The sequence below is a fragment of the Triticum urartu genome, chromosome 7, assembly GCF_003073215.2.
Source record: "Triticum urartu cultivar G1812 chromosome 7, Tu2.1, whole genome shotgun sequence".
Taxonomy (NCBI): Eukaryota; Viridiplantae; Streptophyta; class Magnoliopsida; order Poales; family Poaceae; genus Triticum; species Triticum urartu.
In genome coordinates this window covers 172,705,283-172,726,784 of record NC_053028.1, presented here as the reverse complement: position 1 = coordinate 172,726,784, position 21,502 = coordinate 172,705,283, and positions in this window count along the sequence as shown.

The following is a 21,502-nucleotide window of genomic DNA, read 5'->3' as shown; positions in this document are numbered from 1 at the left end:
GACTGCATAATAAAGGTTCATATCACAAGGGGCAATATAAAGTGACGTTCTTTCGCATTGAGATTTTATACATCAAACCATAAAAGCGCATGGCAACCTCTGCTTCCCTCTGCGAAGGGCCTATCCTTTATTATTATCTTCTACCTTATGCAAGAGTCATGGTGATCTTCACCTTTTATTTTTCATTTTATCTTTTGGCAAGCTCAGCATGTTGGAAAGAACATGATATATATATATATATATATAATTGGATGTAGGGGAGCATGAACCATTATTGTTGACATTACCCTTGAGGTAAAAGGTTGTGGGGCAAAACTATAAGCCCCTATCTTTCTCTGTGTCCGATTAAAACTCTGTAACCACAAGTATTGCGTGAGTGTTAGCAATTATGGAGGACTAAATGATAGTTGAGTATGTGGACTTGCTTTTTAGCTCTGACATAGACTCTTTCCGATGTTATGATAAATTGCAATTGCTTCAATGACTGAGATTATAGTTTGTCGGAGGCCAATAAGGTTTATGATTTATACTTTTGCATTGTGAATAGATCATCACTTGAACATAAGTAATCATATGACAAAATCTATATATGTTGCTGTTATGAGAATAATCATGATGCCTTCATGTCCGTATTTTATTTTTATCGACGCCACTACCTCTAAACATGAGGACATATTTATTGTTATCGATTTTTCGCTTGAGGACAAGTGAGGTCTAAGCTTGGGGGAGTTGATACGTCCATTTTGTATCATGCTTTTATATCGATATTTATCGCATTATGGACTGTTATTTCATTTTATGTCACAATACTTATGGCTATTCTCTCTTATTTTACAAGGTTTACATAAGGAGGGAGAATGTCGGCAGCTGGAATTCTGGGTTGGAAAAGGAGAAAATATTAGAGACCTATTCTGCGCAAATCCAAAAGTCCTGAAACTCCACGGAACATCTTAAAACAAATAAAGAAAAATCCTCGCCAAAGATGAAGGCCAGGGGCCCACACCCTGCTCACGAGGGTGGGGGGCGCCCCCCCTAGGGCGCGCCCCCCTACCTCGTGGGCCCCCTGGTGGCTCTCCGACGTCCATCTTCTCCTATATGAGGTCTTTCGATGAGAAAAAAATAGGAAGGAACTTTTCAGGACGAGACTCCGCCGCCATGAGGCGGAACCTTGGCGGATCCAATCTAGAGCTCCGGCAGAGCTGTTCTGCGAGGGAAACTTCACCCCAGGAGGGGGAAACCATCACCATCGTCATCACCAATGCTCCTCTCATCGGGAGAGGGCAATCTCCATCAACATCTTCACCAGCACCATCTCATCTCCAAACCCTAGTTCATCTCTTGTATCCAATTCTTGTCTCAAAGTCCGGGATTGGTGCTAGTAGGTTGCTAGTAGTGTTGATTACTCCTTGTAGTTGATGCTAGTTGGTTTATTTGGTGGAAGATCATATGTTCAGATCCTATATGCATATTATTACCCCTTTGATTATGAACATGAATATGCTTTGTGAGTAATTACGTTTGTTCCTGAGGACAAGGGAGAAGTCTTGCTATTAGTAGTCATGTGAATTTGGTATTCGTTTGATATTTTGATAAGATGTATGTTGTCTAGCCTCTAGTGGTGTTATGTGAACGTCGACTACATAACACTTCACCATTATTTGGGCCTAGAGGAAGGCATTGGGAAGTAATAAGTAGATGATGGGTTGCTAGAGTGACAGAATCTTAAACCCTAGTTTATGCGTTGCTTCGTAAGGGGCTGATTTGGATCCACATGTTTCATGCTATGGTTAGGTTTACCTTAATACTTTTGTTGTAGTTGCGGATGCTTGCAATAGAGGTTAATCATAAGTGGGATGCTTGTTCAAGTAAGAACAGCACCCAAGCACCGGTCCACCCACATATCAAATTATCAAAGTATGAACGCGAATCATATGAACGTGATGAAAACTAGCTTGACGATATTCCCATGTGTCCTCGGGAGCGCTTTTCCTATTATAAGAGTTTGTTCCGGCTTGTCCTTTACTACAAAAGGATTAGGCCACCTTGCTGCACTTTATTTACTTTTGTTACTTGTTGCTCATTACAATTTATCCTATCACAAAACTATCTGTTACCACTTATTTCAGTACTTGCAGAGAATACCTTGCTGAAAACCGCTTATCATTTCCTTCTGCTCGTCGTTGGGTTCGACACTCTTACTTATCGAAAGGACTACGATAGATCCCCTATACTTGTGGGTCATCAGCCGCGCCGAGAGCACTAGGGCGGTGGACGACGGCGAGGCCTAGGAAGGGAACGACACAGAGGCAGGGAAGACTCGGCAGTTGTTTCCCACGCGGAGAGGAGTATGACTGTACGAGGGTTTACTTGTTCGTCTGCCGTCGCCGGAGAATAACAGCAGGTGTGGGTGAGTAAAGGGATGGCTAGGCCAGCGATGGGAGTACGGTGGGGCGGTGAGGCCTGCGCGGTAGCACAGCCGGCCGTGGGGAGGAGGGAGCAGGCAGTCCCGCCGGCGCTTGTTTGAGCGGCTGGAGCAGGAAGAGCAGAGATTAAAGAAGCACGATGGTCGTTGGATGGAAATCCAACAGTCACTGCTTGTGCGTCAACCCTTATTTTAGGAAAGCCTCAAATCTGTGGAAAACAACATATAGCCCATCTGCCATTATTTCTAATAATTTACAGCCCATTTGCTAATTCTTAAGGTTTTTTTGGAGCCCATATTCTTTTTGTTAGCATTACAGCCCATATTGTGGCCATGGTTAAAAAATTATACGAAATTTTTCATATTTCGGTGCGGTCCAAACTGTTTTTAATCCCGAAATTTCGAGTCACGTTCAAATTGATTTTAAAAATAAATGTATATCAATATAAAATCCAACAAATTGTCCGCGCATAAAAATCAATGCAATTTAAAATCTCGAAATGAAAAAAACAAATTTGAAACTAATTGCCGGTTTGATGTGTTCTAAAAATGTACATCCCATTTCTCATTACTGATAGGCCATTTTCTCGGCCAGCCGAATGAAGTTCTCCTCGTCTTGAAAGATTTGCAGCCCAACAGGCCTGACAAAGCGACTTACTTGGCAAATCACAAAAAACTAGGCTGTGGCCGTGGACCCAGCTGTCAGCCTCTCCATGTATAGTACTCTTCTGATGGAAGTCGGTCGTTGACCACATTGACCATGCCGCGCCGAGAGCACCAAGGCAGTGGATGACGGCGAGGCCTAGGAAGGGGACGACGCGGAGCCGGGGAAGATGTGGCAGTGGATGCCCATGCGGAGAGGGGTACGAGGGTTCACTGGTTCGGCTGCGGTGTGAGGCTGTCGTCGTCGCAGAATAACAGGGGGTGTGGGTGAGTGGAGGGATGGCCTAGCCAGCGGTGGGAGTAGTATGGGGGCGGGGAGGCCTCCGCGGCAGCACAGCCGGCCACGGGAGGCAGGAGCAGGTGGCACGAACGGCGCTGCTTTGGGCGGCAGGAGCAAGAAGACCAGATGTTGAAGAAGCACTAAGGCCGTTGGATGGACATCATACGGTCACTGGAGCTAGAATCGTTCATATTGACTAAGTTGACAAAGTCCTCCGTCCACGTCAACTTAGTAGGCCCACAAGTCAGCCTCCCACTGTGGTGGGTCCCAGCTGGCAGGGGGTATTCATTTTTTTGTGCGCAATAAGGAGGCACTTCCTTACGTGCGAAGATATAGTTGGTGGGTCCGACCTGTCAGCGGAGGGAACATTTTTTCGCGAAATAAAGAGGCCCTTCCGGCGGGTCCCAGATGTCAGGTGGAGGAATCTTTATTTTGCGCGTAATATGGAGGCATTTCCTTGTGTGCGGCCCTGGACCCAGCTGTCAGCCTCTCCATGTATAGTCCACTTCCGATGGATGTCGTTCGTTGACCACATTGACCACGCCACGCCGAGAGCACCAGGGCAGTGGATGACGGCGAGGCCTATGGAGGGAACGACACGGAGCCGGGGAAGAAACGACAGTGGCTGCCCACGCGGTGGAGAGTATGAGGGTTGACTGGGTCGGCTGCCGTCGTCGGAAAATAACAGGAGGTGTGGGTGAGTAGAGGGATAGACAGGCCAGGGATGTGAGTATATGATGGGGCCGTGAGGACTCCGCGGAAGCACAGCCGGCCACGGGAGGCAGGAGCAGGCGACATGACCGGCGCTGCTTTGGGCGGCTGGAGCAAGAAGACCAGAGGTTGAAGAAGCACTATGGCCGTTGGATGCACATCGGACGGTCAGTGGAGCTAGAATCGTTCATAATGACATAGTTGACAAAGCCCTCTGTCCCCGTCAACTTAGTAGGCCCACAAGTCTGCCACCCACTATGGTGTGTCCTAGCTAGCAGGGGGTATTCATTTTTTTGTGCGTCATAAGGAGGCACTTCCTTGTGTGCGAAGATATAGCTGGTGGGTCCGAGCTATCAGCGGTGATAAAGTTTTTTCCGTGAAGTACAGAGGCCCTTCTAGTGGGTCCCAGATGTTAGGTGGAGGAATCATTATTTTGCGCGTAATAAGGAGGCATTTCCTTGCGTGCGGCCCTGGACCAAGCTGTCAGCCTCTCCACGTACATTCCACTTCAGATGCATGTCGGTCGTTGACCATGTTGACCAGGCCGTGCCGAGAGCACTAGGGCGGTAGACGACGATGAGGCCTAGGAAGGGAATGACACAGAGGCAGGAAGACTCGGCAGTTGTTTCCCACACGGAGATGAGTACGACTGTACGAGGGTTTACTGGTTCGTCTGCCGTCGCCGGAGAATAACAGCAGGTGTGGTGAGTAGAGGGATGGCTAGGCCAGTGATGGGAGTACGGTGGGGCGGTGAGGCCTGCGCGGCAGCACAGCCGGCCGCGGGGAGGAGGGAGCAGGCAGTCCCGCCGGCGCTTGTTTGACCGGCTGGAGCAGGAAGAGCAGAGATTGAAGAAGCACGACGGCCGTTGGATGGAAATCCAACAGTCACTACTCTCGTGTGCATTATTTCTAATAATGTACAACCCATTTGCTAATTCTTAAGAATTGTTTTGGAGCCCATCTTCTTTTTGTTAGCATTACACCCCATATTGTGGCCACGGTTAAAAAGTATACGAATGTTTGCATATTTCTGTGCGGTCAACTGTTTTTAACCCCGAAATATTGATTCACATTCAAACTATTTTGAAAAATAATTTATATAAATATAAAATCCAAATAAGTGTCCACGCATAAAAATCAATGGAATTTAGAATCTTGTAATGAAAAAAAATTGAAACTAATTCCTGGTTTGATGCGTTTTAAAAATGTACAACCCATTTCTAGGAAAACCGAATGAAACTCTCCTCGTCTTGAAAGATTTGCAGCCCAGCAGGGCTGATAAAGCAAGTATGCCTCGTTTGGGTATTTCTTTAAAAAGATTAAGTTGGGTAACGCCAGGGTTTTCCCAGTCACGACGTTGTAAAACGACGGCCAGTGAATTGTAATACGACTCACTATAGGGCGAATTCGAGCTCGGTACCCGGGGATCCGTCGCTAAAACTAGTATAAATAACAACTGTTTGTTCCTCAAAAAAAAACTACGCAACCTGCTGGGTCCCTGGTGTCAGTTGCTCATAGTGTAATTCTCTTGTTTATTGACTACATTGACAATGGCGTGAGCCCCAGATGTCCAACCATTAGGAGAAACCATATTTTTGGGCTTGTAATATAGAGGCACTTGCTTGCGTACTGCCATGACGCTGGTTGTTGACGACGTTGACAATGCAAGAGGGCGGCGCTCCACGCACGGCGAGCAAACCAAGGCCGCAAGGCAGAGGACGACGACGAGGCCTCGAACGGAACGAACAGGAGCCGTGGAAGATGCGCCGGTTCAGTCGCAGGTTCGGATGCGGGTGCGTGTTGGGGCTGACGTCACCGGAGAATAACAGGACGTGTGGGGGAATAGAGGAAGGGACTGGCCAACGTTGGAGGGTACGTATGGTAGGGCGGCGGAGGCGCAGCCAGCCATGGGAGGCGGGAGTAGGCAGAGCCGACGGGGTGGTTTGGTTTGGGTGGCTGGAGGAAGAAGAAGACAAGAGATAGAAGATACACGACAGATGTTGGATGTCAATCCAACGGCTGGTAGGCAGAATCGTTTGTTGACTGGCTAGTAAGTCGACACCACCTTGGATAGGCTATTTCCTCGCGGGTCCCAAATGTCAGAATCCAAATCTGTCACGGTCATGCAGCCTTTCCTATGAAAATTTACAACCCATTTTGATGTGCTAGTTCGAAATAAGTTTGTGGGTGCTGGTGGGGGCTAATCACTTGGTTTCTGTAATGCACAGTGAGCTCAAACAGCTAGCAAGAGTGATGTTATTTCCCTTGGTTGGGATTTGTTAGTTGTTACAATATTTCACTCTATATTAAATGACTTGCAAGCCATTTGCCTTGCTTCAAAGAAAATATGACAGTCACAACCGAGTTGGAAAGGGCAAGAACATCTAACTCCAGCTTACAAACTGTACAAAAGCACGAGGGTTAATTGTTCATCAGGTTTACGAAAAAACCCAGGTTGAAAAGGGCAACAACATCTAACTCCAGCACTGTTTTTGGCAGTCATAGTCAAATGGATCGGTCAGGTCCATAGAATGAACATCCTGGGTCGTGAAATTTACTGGAATATGACCACAATATGTTGTAAATAGAAGCCCGACAGGTTCAGAAGCTCTTTTGCCCACCTGAAACTCCTTTTTTTTGCTCTTCCACATACCCATCCGTCAAAACCATGCTACTGATAAACTTAAGCCTGATGGACAATAGTAACCTCGCATTCAGCAGGAAGAATGTGACAAATCTAGTGTTTGCATGGTTGGCTACATATCGTTCTAGCATTATTGTCTTCAACCGAATCTCATGAGAAGTGAGAAAATCCCGATGCTTACGAATCCACCGATTGGTTATAACTTTCTTACCCCGTCCTGTTGCCTAAATAGACATGAAGATTGAAAACAGTTAAGGTCTAAAAAAGAGTGTCGAAAGAGCAATAGCTGAACGGTTATTCTAGTACAGTATATGCGGGCTTCCAATGTGCATGAAATTATCACCTTTATATACAACTTCTCCAGACATGGAAGGCATTGAAGCAAGCCAATAATCTTGTTCAGATCAAAACTATTCATTTGGATATATAAGATCTTGACAGAATCTAGCACCATTGATAGGCCATCCATGGAGAAACTCTTCATTGAGCATAGAACATAATATTAGTACAAAATGTGTACTCCAAGATGACATATAACTTATGCGCAGAAATTTAAAATGTAGCTTATGGTTACAAGTGTAGATGATAATGTAAATTACCTGAAGAACTGTGGAGCCAAACACCATATTGAAATGAGCACAGAGATCATGTATTACACCCAAGGTCTCCAGTTTAGGCACGGAGAGGACGGTTCTTTGCAACGGTGAATAACTAGAATCAAGGATCAACCTTTGAAGTGAAGGGGCATCTTGGATGATGAGCTGCCTTCCATCAAAACAAATTCCAATTCTTACAAGGTTAGGTGACTTTATTTGGAGACAACCGATTCTAACTGTGAAAACAAGCACCAAGCACTCCAGGGCAGGGCAACTGGAGTGGATGATGTTGTGCAATGAGGCCTCCGATATACGAAGCCACACAAGTGAAAGTTTCTTGAAAAATGGGAGTCGAAGGTTTAGTACCAGATTGTCTGGTAGGTCGCACAGTGCAAAGGTGGCGGTGTGGAGAGAGGAGGAAAACCGCGAGATGGACATCGGTGCTGAGGGCACAGATAGATGGCGTTCGGTATCTGGTAGGTGATTTCCAGGGGAACAGTAGAACTCAAGAAACTATAGTTCTGTGAATTCAGGGGATTTCAGCCAGGCGTCCACCGTCCAGGGCATGGTATGCTTGCTCAGGTAGCATGACGGGATGTAGAGGCTTTGAACAGAGCCCTGGTGGGAGGAGATGATGGCTCTGGGGATTTCAAAATCATTGAAGAGAGATAGCTGACGACATTCGAGACTAAGGGGCACGGCGCGCCATAGAGGGCGCCACCGAATTGAGAGGACTTGGGTCCAGCAGCAATCCTTGGTGGGGAGAAGCGAGATGATCTCCCCAAGGACGGCGTCCGTGAGATCGCTGATGCGGTCCACCCGAGATTCTATGGGTTCCTGGGATCCGATGGGGGCGGGGTCGCCGCTTCTCCCCGCGCTGCCGGGTGCAGGATCTACAACAGGCGTCGCCGCTAGCGGGAGCCTCATCTTCTTGGCGCTGGGGTCAGCCGACTCCATTTTCCTCGAGGGCGTCGCGTCGCACTCAAGGATTTGAGCAGAGTAACCAATGACGAGCCTAGTTGTAGTGCGAGTGAAGAAGAAGGGGAGCTGGGGTTTTTCTGTAGTAGTGAGGAAGAAGGGGAGCTAGGGTTTTCTGTAGGAGTGAGGTGAGGAATTTCGGGGTACGAGTGGAGCGAGCTGACATGAGGTGGGTGGGAATGAGGAGGAAGAAGAACACCTAGGTTTTTTTGGGGGGGGGGTGTGCTGGGTGTGGGTAGCGCCTCTCATTCTGTAAATATATGGACTTTTGAATTGATTTTACTATTTACTAGGGTGGATGGGCTGTTTTGTCTTGGGCCCAAAGAAACAATTACTACTAGTACAGTGGAGACACTCTACAGCTACCCAGAAAAACAACTACTACTAGTACAGTGGATACAATACCGCTTCTGGATCCTCCTAGGTCATCGAAATGTCTCTCTCTACTGAATGCCGTTATACTTTTGTTCACCGACATGTGGGCCATGCAGTGCGCGGGCCCAAATTCCATCCACCAAATTAGAAGGCAGTATGCAGGCGGAGAGTCACCCTGGTCGTAGAGCGGCAATAACGAGCCGTCGTATCACAAAACCCCACCTCCCCGCAGTCTAAGTTTGAGGGATGAAGCAACATCATTTCACTCTTCGCTGAATCCCCTTCTCCCTCACCGACTTCAAGAAAGGCAACACTCGCATCTGCCACTGTTCTTCTCTCCCAACGAAGGGAAGGTAAGCGGATCCGTGATGTTGGTATATTTTCATTCAGAGAAAAAAAAGAACTTTTGCAAAGCAGTAACCGATCCTCACTCTCTTTTTTGTTTCATTGTCATTGCGATTGTGTTTTCCTTTCAGTGGTCTTCTAGTATTCGTTAGTTTCATGATGGACCAAGGAGAACCAGGCAAAGATTTGCCAATATTGGAGCAGACGCGGGAGGCTGATCCCCACGAGACAGAGAGCTCCAAGAAGATGGAGGCAGCCACCGAGCCGACCCCAGATACACTCACGGCCACTACTGAGATGGTCAACGCCCCGTTTGAGGTTACAGCCCCCGTGGCACTGCAGGAGCAGTTTTCCCCCCTCGAGGATTGGCCCCCCCCCCCCCGCTGAGCTTCCCAAGGTGATTTTCTTCTTTGTCGATCTCGATTGTGGTTTTTCATCTAAGTATGTGGTGATGAATAATGCAAAATTTTATTAGCTTCGATGCCATGCTATACATAGTGGTTTAATAACTTGTGTTTCTTATACTGGAAAGTAATCCAGAATTTGTTTCTGTTTCAATTAGAGCCCTGATGCAGACAAGGATTGAGTGGTTGTACATGTCACTCGCTATGAGGCGGATGACCTGAATATACGCACTAGGAAAACAGAGTTTTTTAGGCTGTTGGATCCGGGAAGCCATATGCACTTATACCAATGAAGAGTTGTATTCCAGCCTCACTGTTGTCAGGCGTGTTATCCAGGGTGTACTGAAGCACAAGAAGTTCAAAGCTACTCCTTCGTTTGTGAGGCATACTATTCTTGTCAAGCTTACGCAGGAAGATGACGTGGCATGCCTCCACAAACAAGTTTATGAGTGGCAAGGCCACAAGGTTGTCTTCATGAAGGTTCACAGGATTGAGCTACTGCCGGACGTCCTCGATGATGTTCATGGCAAGGTCCATCTTGTGTCCAGCCCAAATTAGATCGAGGCATGAAATACTTGCCCCAGCTAGTGTTTAATAGTAGTTCCGATTCTGTCTAATTATCCGAACCTTGCCTATTATCGAGCACTCTGGGGCTAGTACTCTATTTGAATCCGTCTATGGGAACTGCTGCTACTTTTGTGTGCCCGAGAATCATCGTAATTGTTGCCGAAACAGATGCGTCCTCACTAGTTTTATCATATGAGCAGTGTGTTTTTTGATGAAATAGAGTACTCGTTTGAGAACTGTGCGCTAACGTATACATAAGTACTTGTAAACACTGTTGGTGCTACCCCACTTGTAACCAGTTGTGCAAAACACGGCACATTGGCTCAGCTCGCTTCAACACTAGGCTATCGACCAGCTAACAATCAACAATCTGCTGTCTGACATATAAGCAACTATGTATCTTGTTACAGTGGTTCATGCAGTTAACTGAGGCCACAATGTAAATTCCAAACATTCACACGCTAGTCCAGCGTTCATGTGGAACACTCACATTAAACTCGGCTTCATAAAAAACTTGAAAAGCATAAGTTAAGCAATTTTATACATCTAAATGATTCATAGAACATAACAAACATATACTAGTTCACAGCAAAAGACAAAGTTGTGAGAAGGTTTACAAGTCAGGAAAAAATAAGCAAGGCTTCTCTGAGCAAAGGGCCTCCCGGCAGGCTTAAATTTCCTGGAGTTCACTCTGGTTTTTTCTTGTTGCCACCATCCAGGGTTAGGTTCTCAGTTGGAATGCTGAACTGAACCATGTAGTGTACTGACCAGCTGAAATTTTTGTGCATTCCACTAAATTTAAGCACTGTTATTTGCAGAAATAAGAAGACCACAATGCCTCTTGTCCACACACTTGTCCAAAAAACCGCCGTGCAGCCGTGCCAGCTAGTCCTTGGTCCATGGATGAACTTGTAGAAAGTGTATTATGGACTAGGATGTAGTTGTTTTCGCTCGTCCCTACACTGCAATCAGGAAGTAAAATGTACGAATCAACTTCCTTTATATTGCGTTGGTCATTCTACCTAGTAACTACCAATGTAGGAATACCTGGAAGACGGGTGGTTAGACAACGGCAACGAGGGATATCCATCTCATTTTGCGCAGTTCTACTAAAACTGAGGTGTGTGCTTTTGATTCCGTGGATAGAAACGATACGGAGGCAGACATCCCGAAACGATATGGAGACAGACATCCCTATTTGCGCAAATATGAAGTACGGTTATTTAAACAGTGACAGATATTTGCAGTGGCGTATGATTAACAGCAACATCTATTGTGTTATAATTGGCACTAGATTGACAGTATGAAAGTGTCCTTAAGTAAGTAGCATCACATCACATCAACACTGCCACTAGATTAACATGCAGAACAATAGCATTAGTATTACTGTCATGAGAGTAGCACATGATCAGTAAATGTGCAATCAAATTTGTGCAGTTCCACTGGGATGAAGCAATGTTAGCGGTGTGAGATTTAAGTGTAATTGCAAAAACACAATTCATGGGAAATAAAGCAAGACGGAAGCACTTCATAAAATGGTGGTGGCATTGCTTCAATTTATCGTTGACACTAGACCATTACTTATTAGTGACATTAGGTGGCATTGCTTAATGCTTCATGTGATTTTAAATTAACGGTACCGATATGGGCGAAGGGATAGCAGGGGCATAAAGTGGTGAGGCAGATGTGGTTGCCGAGATCGGCAAACACTCATGCAGCATGTCTGCATTTGTCCCATTTTTATCTCCTTGGCGACATTTTCCTATGTGAGCACAGGAAATATAGACCTGCTCATTCTCATTTGCGTTGTCCCCCAACACCCGTCACTTTCTTTCCTATTTCAAACAAGAGATAGGTCCACTTGCCCCCACCCTTCGCCATCCACCATGATTTCTTCGTCTTTTCAACCAAGAGACCGGTTGGGTAGCCAATATCTACTACTTTCCCTTGTTTCCTCTTAGAACCAAGTCCTAGATTCATGCTACAGCTTTCCCACTTTCTTCCCTATTTGAACCAACTCTTAGAGTCGACTGTATGAACTATCTTTACATCTAATAATAGCAAAAATCTAGGTGGCTTTGGAACAGCGGACGGAAGTAGAAAAAGATCCACACGAAGCCAAGTGGGGAGCTAGGGCAGTAGAGCAAGGCAGGTTTCGAAGGATTATATACCTGAGGGTCATCGGCATGTGGCAAAGACGGCGTCGGGAGTCTGCATCTTGGCCACAATATCGCAGGGAGGAAGAAGGGGTCAGAGGCCCTCCGGAGTCGGCGCTCTCTCGGAGAGAACGACATGGCCGCCGATCGGGATGCGCGGGCAGCCGTTGGTCTCCTCCCTTGACGCCGACGACAGCATGAACGGTGCACCTACACCCCTGCCCCAGTCGAGGTTGTTCGGACAGATTTGTGACCAGCCGTGAGCTGAGAGAGAGTGTGGCCACCTATGTCTAGCTTAGATCTAGAGAGCATGAGAGAGTGAACGAGAGGAACCCTAGTAAAGAAAGCGCTAAGGCTCCTGCTTATATATATATAATGGAGTGATTTTGTTGTACCAGCTTCAAAAAAATGCGCTCCTACGTGTACCCGCGAGTGGGTGTGAGAGAACTAGTGCGTGCATGTACCGCTTCTCTTCGTGAGAGTACAATATACTATGCCCAAAGAACGTTCTCCACAAGAGTAATAGTATAAGTGTGTGACGTGTGAGCTAAAATAAAATATGCGCGACGTCTTTTGATTTTTAGAAGTTCTGAGGGTAGGGTGTGAAGAGCACATATGTGTGTGACGTCAACCTGCAGATAGACGGTGGGTGCGATAGGACTCAGGAGGGTGCATGTACGTGAGAACAGGGGGCACGTATCAATGCAATGCATGTGTCTGTAAATCATTATCCTACAAATGTTCGCCACAAGCCTTTTCCTAACGAACGCCGTAAGAACCGTTAGATCGGCATCCGGCAGTGTCAGTTTTGCCATGTCATTTAACAGAACAGCCACTCCTCCTACACACAAATCTTCCACGTGAGTGTTAGCAACTGTCGTATGCTCCCTCCATTCCAAAATGCAGTGCATATAACTTCATTGAAAATTTGAACCTCGCAAACTTTTACCGAGTTTTCGTGTACCAAATTGCACATGTATAATACCCTGTATATATCATTTCATTCATCTTCGAGAGGTAACTATAAAGATGGGGGAGGAGTCTAGAAAGAAAGACCATCGTATCACCTGCAGCAATTTTAACCATCCTTTGGTGTGGAGGAATATCATAGGAACTCTATATGATATGATTCTTATAGGATTTTTTCGTTTAGAGCCAATTGGTTCATAGGAATAGATTCATATACTCCACATTTCAAAGGAAATAAACATGATATCATTTCTATAGCTTTAGAGCCACTTGGTTCATATGAGTGGATTCCTATACTCCCATAATTTCAAAGGAAAATAGACATTAGCGTATATTCAATAGAAAAGTTCCTATGATATGAACCAAATTACATCTCTTTTCTAATCCCTCCTCATAGTAATTGAGATACATGGCATCTCTAGATTCAATAGAAAAGTTCCTATGATGTCAACCAAATGACATCTCTTTTCCAATCCCTACTCATAGGAATTGAGATACTCCATGTCATCTCTTTCCCTACAACTACCATGTATACATCTTCTATTCCTAAATAGCTAGTACAACCCACTAGTAGCTTTTTTCCAAGACATGCAACTATGGCACAAGAACTATATAGTGTGCGAATAACTTGCTAATCCGACAGTGCAGAGATGGCAAATCCGAGCACTACTGGCCGTTGGATATCATCAACATTCCACCAGATCTGCCACATGTACAATTTAGAAGACTCCATGGTTGAACTTAAGCATAATGCACAAACCTCAAAACACAAGCACTTCTCCTTTGTTCTAGAATCTTCTGTATCATAATTGATTTTGTTCTAATGATTTGCCATTATTTGTTTTTTTACTTTATGCTTTAGAATGCACAACCCCATGAATCTTAATTTTTTTATAAAACTAATTGATTTTGAATGAGATGAACTATAAGAACTAAACAAACATCTACATCATGCATATATGACTCAAAGCTTTTACATGCTATAGTGTGTATTTATTCATAATTTGGTTTCGGAATCTCATGCGTTCAATGCATGTGTACCTTACTAGTTTTGAGTAGAGTAGAAAATTCACGCGGCCCCGGGTATATCAAAATGTAGGGCCCATGCATCATTTCCTTTCGGTTAAACCTACGTCCATAATTTTTTGTACGTACTATATCTCCACTGGTCCCCGAACCCAAAATGCTGCCTCGTTCCCCTAAACCAAGCGGCCCACAGATATTTAAGGCATCGACTCGAACTCAATCCCTCTCCCGTTTACTACGACGTGGCCCCGCACGCCCTAGTAGTACTCCTACAAACACTACCGCCGCACGCATAATCAGTTTTCTTCAAGAGGACGAGGGAGAAGCCGATTTGTAGTGGAGGCGCTTTAAAAAATATCTATAGTGGAGACCCCTACCCTAGGGTGCCCTAGGTAGCTGCCGCACGCATCATTGGTTTTCTCTTTTCTTTATGCTCTTGTGCCCTAGAGTGAAATGATGGTTGCTTCGTCCGTCCAGCTTAATGCGGGAAAGGTGGGGCTTTGTGATTTGACCCCTCATCGCTCATTTTCTACTACTGCAGTGCTATGACCGGGATGCCTCCAATTCCAACCGCTGCTCCGAACTATAATTTGGTGCATCTCATGTGGAACAAGATGGTGGATGAGCCACATGTCGGCCAAAGGGGTCCTGTTAAGTGTGTCTCCATTTTGTGTGTGGACTGACCATGCTTGAGTCGCTACGCCGACACGACAGGTGCAGCCTACCACTTGGTTTTGCTCCTTGGTGAATCCCGACTATATTGATCTAAAAAGATACGTATTGGACTACCCTCTCCATCTCGCTTTTTTAGACATCTTGGTTTATAGGGCATGCACTTAGTTCTAGGTCATCCATTTGACTAACTAAATCTAAGTTACTATGTCACAAAAAGTATATCATTGGATTATTAAGCGGATGTAGTTTCTAAACATATATTGTTCATCACATATATACCCAGTTAAATTCTCAACCTAGAATGACGTGCATGCCATGTAGTAAACTGATACGGAGGAAGTATAGTAGTAAAAATGAGGTGATTTTACCGAGCGATCGGCTGGGGAGCATGGCCTGTCATGCGGTCCCACGTGTCATGATGTACCAAGGCGATGCGCGTGTCCCTCTTGAGGCAGAAGCAATACTACGTGGTTTGAGATGATGGCGAACCGAAGTGTGAAATAATGGTTGCTTCATCCGTTTGGGAAGGTGCGGCATTGTGATTTGACGTCTCATTGCTCATTACTACTACTACTACTGGGACGGTACGACTGGGGTGTGTCCCCCCTACTGTTCTGCACTATTATTTGGCGCTTGACACGTCGACCATGTTGCTATATGTCCCACATGTCGGCGACAGGAAGTACAGAATTCATGAAAGCGAGCGTCGACGAAGGAGTACAAGACACGGCTTGGGTTTTTGCTGCTTCGCGCGATCCGTCGATACAAACCCGGACAAAAAAAGGCAAGGGCAGGTATTTTCCCGCGCGGTAGGCAGGGGAGTTTGGCATAGTCTGTTCGAGGCAAGGAGGCAGGAAGGGAAACAAGCAAATAAAGTTTGAGCTACTTAGTTTTGGGAAAATCTGATTTTACAGAGTACGTACCCACTAGGGTTTATAGGGATCATCTAAAAAACATTTGTTTTTCCATTTTATAAGTCTCAGTTCTACTACTAGTAGTAGTACCATCACATGTTGGATTTCGAGGTGCGTTAGATCACCCGATGCAAGCAGTGTCAAGAGAAAACTCACCAATGCATGTAGAAGTTCATGGAAATTTCGTGGTCATTCATGCATTTGTTCTAATTAATGCCTCGATAAACATAACTTCTTGAGAAAAATGAGCGTACTAATTACTTGTGCAAACTAGGAGTACATAATTAATTCGACCACTCACCATCCACCTTGGTTGGAGAGATTTTGAAATTGAGCCATAAACTGGAAAGGAGGGAGTAGTAACTTTTGTCTCGATTACTATTTGTGGACTTGTATAGATGCAAAATGTATTTTTATAGTGGCCTTGTATAAGTAAATGGAGGGAGTACTAAAGAACATATATATTCCAAACAATATGGTAATGTCTCTAACCAAGGTAGTAGGGACGAGGAATGAACGGAGGGAGTAGTAAAATTTTCTCCTCATCATGCGAGCCACCGCGCGCATGGGCGAGGGAGCGGGTGTAAGGCGTATAATACTACTACTAGTAAGCAAGCTTCACCTCATCCTACGAGCCACCGTGCCCGTGGGCAGGGAGACGACGTACTAAGCAAGCTTCTCCTCGTTCTGCGAGTTGACGGGACACATCAAAAGTACTCCAGAGTATAGAGCCTTGCCTCTAAGGTAGGCCCCACATGGTTTGCCTCTTTTTTAACATAACGCGTCAGGTCGCAATTTCTTTGTTCACCCGTGGTAGATGATCCTCCCTCCACCAAGTGGACAACCAGTACACGTGTCAAATTACCACGTGGATTGTCTTTTCATACAGAAATGAGCTCCACCGTGTACCCGCGCGGATGTGGTTGGGAAAGAGACGGGAGTACGTGCGCCGTGCGTGCACCTCTTCTCTTCGTGCACGTCCCCCACCTACGTTGGTGTGTGTGAGAGATACAAACCTAGACCAATGGCTTTTGCAGAATAACTACTCTTCGTAAGCCATTGTAAGAGTGGACAAAATGGTGAAGGAGGAGATAGGGGAGCGGCGGAGGTGTGCGATTCTTGGCCAGCGTTTGGCCTTGTTTAAATAGGAGATTAAATAGACGGCGGACGAGAGGAGCTCGACCGGCGTTGCGTTTAATGTCGGCCCGCTCATGAACAGACGTGTGTCCAGAGTGGGTTTCTCGGCTTCCACACGGGCGGGTTTCATGGAGGCGTTTGAATGCGGCAAGGAGGCGTGTTCAGTCAGGCGTGCAGCGAGTGGCGCCCTTGACTCTGACGTAGGATACCGCGCCGTTCTTCCACTGACGTGTGGGCTCTTTGGGTACATGGCCTGCATGTCAGTGACCCAACGCAGGTAGCACACAGCAGAGGAACCTTTGGTGGGCCAGGGCGGTCAGAAGCGGGCATTTCATAAACCGATGATTGTTCATTGAGTGTGACGTCATCCTTTTCATGTAGATAAGCCTACTATGTTGATAGCCCGTTTGATACGTTGTGATTCATAAAGACCGCTGCAAACATCAATGTTCTGCTTATCACAGATAAGATTGATTAATACTCGTAACAATCCATGTCCTTAACAAATGGTGCATGCACGTATAGGTTGAGCGTGTGTCTTGCGTCGTGTGTTGTGTGCATGCAGGCGTGTGAGTGTTGCGTGCGTGCACGGGTATGTATCAGTGTTGCATGCATGTGTGTGTACGTGCGTGTGTTCGTGAGTGCATGTGTACGTGTCGGTGTTGCACGCCTGCATGCGTGCATGTGTTTGTTATGTGTACGTGTCAGTGTTGCACGCCTGCATGCATGTGTGTCTTGCGTGTGTGCATGTGTACGTGCGGAGTGAGGCTACATGTCAGTCGACTGACTTTTTCATCTCTGGTCATTAGATTTTGCAGCCGTTGGATACGAAATCAAGGGCCTGCAGTTTATCATCAAACTCCACCCCCTGAGCCACCAACCACCACTGGCCGAACCATCGGCCCCCGCCGCCCGTGGCCGGCCCGCGCTGCGACGCCGCCCCGCCCACCCCGAAACCACCACCGGTTCGCCGCCGCACCGGCCATCCCTCTAGGCCCCCCGCGCTGAGCTTTTTCTCCGGCGAGCCCCACCCACCGCCCAATCAACGCGCCCCCACCGCCGGCGACTGCCAACCAGAGGTCTCACGACTTCAAGTACCCACCGATGACTAATTTATTATCATTTCTGTCCTTCATATATGCGCTGACGGGTGGGCCCTATGGTAATGTGCGCTGCTGAATGTGGACCGTTTGACTGGTCAATTGATCGGGTCATCAACAAATTACGGAGCTGTATGGTGAGACAGTGACCGTATGATCACCCTAAAATGTATTTTATTAACACAATACAGACTCAAACTACCATTTCTCTCTTTCATATATGGGCTGACAGGTGGGCCCCACGGTTACGCGCCCCGATGGTGCAACACTAGTTGCGCCACGTGGAACGTTTGACTGGTCAATTGATTGTGTCATCAACAAAATACGGAGTTGTACGGGTGAGCCAGTGACCGTATAACCATGCATTGTATTTTTTAACACGGTACAGACGCAAGGGCTCATATATACGCGCAAGCACTCACTGCTATAAGCACACACACTCACACCCTACCCCTATGAGCACCTTCAAGAGAGTGAGCCAGCATATTATCTTGAGATTTTATGAAGTCACCATAGGTGCCTCATAGTCGAGTGAAATGTCTCCTCCCACTGAACGCACATCGCCGGAAAATACTGAAATTAACCCAGGATAAAGGCGAGCACTGTGACTTTAACCCTGGTGGGCTCGAGAAACCACTGTCCTCCTAACCATGCAACCACATGTTGGTTAGCACGACATAATGTATGTGGTGACCGTGATGAGCTTATTCTAAAGTCCAGTGACCATATTGTGCTTTATCTTCAAATACAATGACCGTAAGTGTCATCAACAAAATATGGAGCACACATCAAATGCAAAGTCCGTAAGTGTCATCAAGAAAATACGGAGACGTATCGTGAGCTAGATACCGTATGATCACCACGAGAATGTATACGGTGACCGTAATGAGCATATTCTGAACTCCAGTGACCGTATAGTGCTTTAGCTTGAAATACAGTGACCGTCAAGCGTGAATGTGTCATGGGCATGCATACTTTTAGAGGGCCGAGAGATAGTTTGTGTGCGTACGTGAAAGTGGTGTAGAAAGAGGGGATGTCCGGTGGAGACAAGGAGAGATATGCCCTTCGTTTCTCTTTCCCGTGACTAATATTTTAGGAGAATATATAAACATTCACAATGCAGAACAAATATTTTTGGATGCACCATGCAATTAACTTTCATGTATAACATTGTACTATTGTATATGCTTATTTTCTTAGTGGCCGATTGCGTGTGTGGTGTGGTGGGCACATCATTTCTAGTTGTGGTGGGTCAACATGAGGACTCATGGGTCGGTTCCATCCTACGCCACGTAGGTTGGATCGAGACGCGTTATACGAAGACCCATGTGGAGGACTCGGTGTACAACACGAAGCTAGCTACTAGAGTCACGGAGGACTCTATCCCCATTGGTGATAAGCCGACTATATATGATTTGTAACCCTAGGCCCCTAGTATGTTATAGAAGCTTGGGGCTAGTTCGTCGATAGTATACACACATGCACAATGCCTGTTATTCACGTGTACTTTGTACACACCCCTATCACTAATATACAGTACCAGGAGTAGGCTTTTTCATCAACTGCAAGGGTCCGAACTAGGGTAAAACTTTGCCTCGTATTACCATCCAGCCTAACAGTCAGGGATATCCTACCGAATGATATGATGGAATCATATCTGCCAACTACTAAGAGAGAGCTGTGTCTGGGGGGCAATGTGTGCGAGAGAGGCCTAAAGATAATGTGTGTGCGGGAGACACGTAGGCACATATATATATATATATAGAGAGAGAGAGAGAGGGCTAGTAGAGACCGTGCGTGTGTATATATGCATGTGAGAGAAATATTGTTTTCCAACTGAGATTAGTGAAAAGAGTGGTACATAGTAGTCAGAAAGAGAGAGAGAGATACAGAGAGAGCATGTGTGTGAGACTCCTCGACACCCCGAGAGAGATTGTGAGCATGTGTGAAAGAGAAATGTGGATGCATATAAAGTGTGTGCACTTATGCGGTAGATAGAGAGATATATAGCGCGTTTGTGAGAACAGGCCGAGGCATAGTGCATCTACGTGTAAAAGGCGGTTCTACGCATTAAATTAAAATATAAATGGCATTATTATTTTTGGATGAGATCATGAATTTTGCAAATTGCGTATGGACGAAAATTGGTCTTTCAGACACCCATATTCTATTGAATTCTAGCATGTGCATGTGTTTATTTCATATTATCAATCCATAGAGTGAGAGGGGTTTGAAATTCAGGCAATGGATGCTTTTGCAATTCATATATAAACATTAATTAGTGCACTCCATGTTGTTAGTGTGAAGCACTTTATACATTTGTCACTTGCATGGATACATTCCAAATTGCTAGCTACGAAATAGAATACATGTCGAATTCAACGTAAAGAGGGTTTCGAAGATTTGAATTCATAGGAAGTGCATTCATCTATTTGAAGCCGAGTTAATGGCATTTGTAAATCAGATGTAAAAGGGGGCATCAATCTTTGTTGTGCGTTTGAACATGCTATATATATTCATACGCATGTCTAACTTTTTTTGCAACCAAGGAGATTATATCTGGAACCATGCATGAACTGAGGTAAGTTGCATATTTTTTAATATATACTCGAATGTATAGTCAAATGTACCACCTCCATTCAAAAATAACCGTAGCTTTAGGATTTTCAAGAGTAAATATTTGTGAAGTTTGACAAATCCTGAATGTTCAATTCAAGAGAACTGAAAACGTTAATGCTTCTGCTCCCAAATATTGAACGAAGCGCCAAATAAGCCTCTGGTCACCCGAAACCGCGCGAGACTAATGTTTGGTGGTAGGAAATTACTGTCCTAACTCTGGCCCGTGTAGCCTATCGGCCCTATGTCCAAAGGTCTAAACTGGGGTAGGTTTGTAACTTCACCAAGACGCCGGTCTCAACCGCCTCCGAGAGGCATTCATACGCCGTGGGCGCCTAAACACCCATGCGCTCGGCCGAAATCTATCCCGCACACATTTGGGACACCTGAGATTACTGTCCTACCCCCAACCCGCAATATGTCCGAAATTTTAGATGGGGGCGAAGTTTGTAACTTTCCCCAAATTTCAAACAAGCGCGTCCCAAACCGAAACATTGTTCCCCCTTAAGTTCCCAGCCTCCCTCTGTTTCCCCATTCATACTCCGTGGGCGCCAAAATGCCCTCTCCACCAGCCGCGAAACCCCAGCCTCCTCCGTCCTCCACCCCATAGCGCCCAGTCCACCGCCGCCCACCTCCATCATGCCGGAGCCGGTACCCCGACATCGTCGTCCAACACAACTGCAACGCCCTCAAGGACTTAACAGCTAAAGCCGAGGTAGAGCTGCCTCCACGACGCCGACGCCGACGTGTGTCGTACTAGAACTACTCCGATCACGCCGTCCTGCACCTCACTGATGCCGCTCCACTGTCGCAACAGTCCACCGCACTGGAGCTGTTCCCGCTACGCCGTCGTTCGCCGCCTCGGATCTTCTTACCCGCGGCCGAAAGACGGCCACCGCACCACACTCAACAACTTGGCCATGG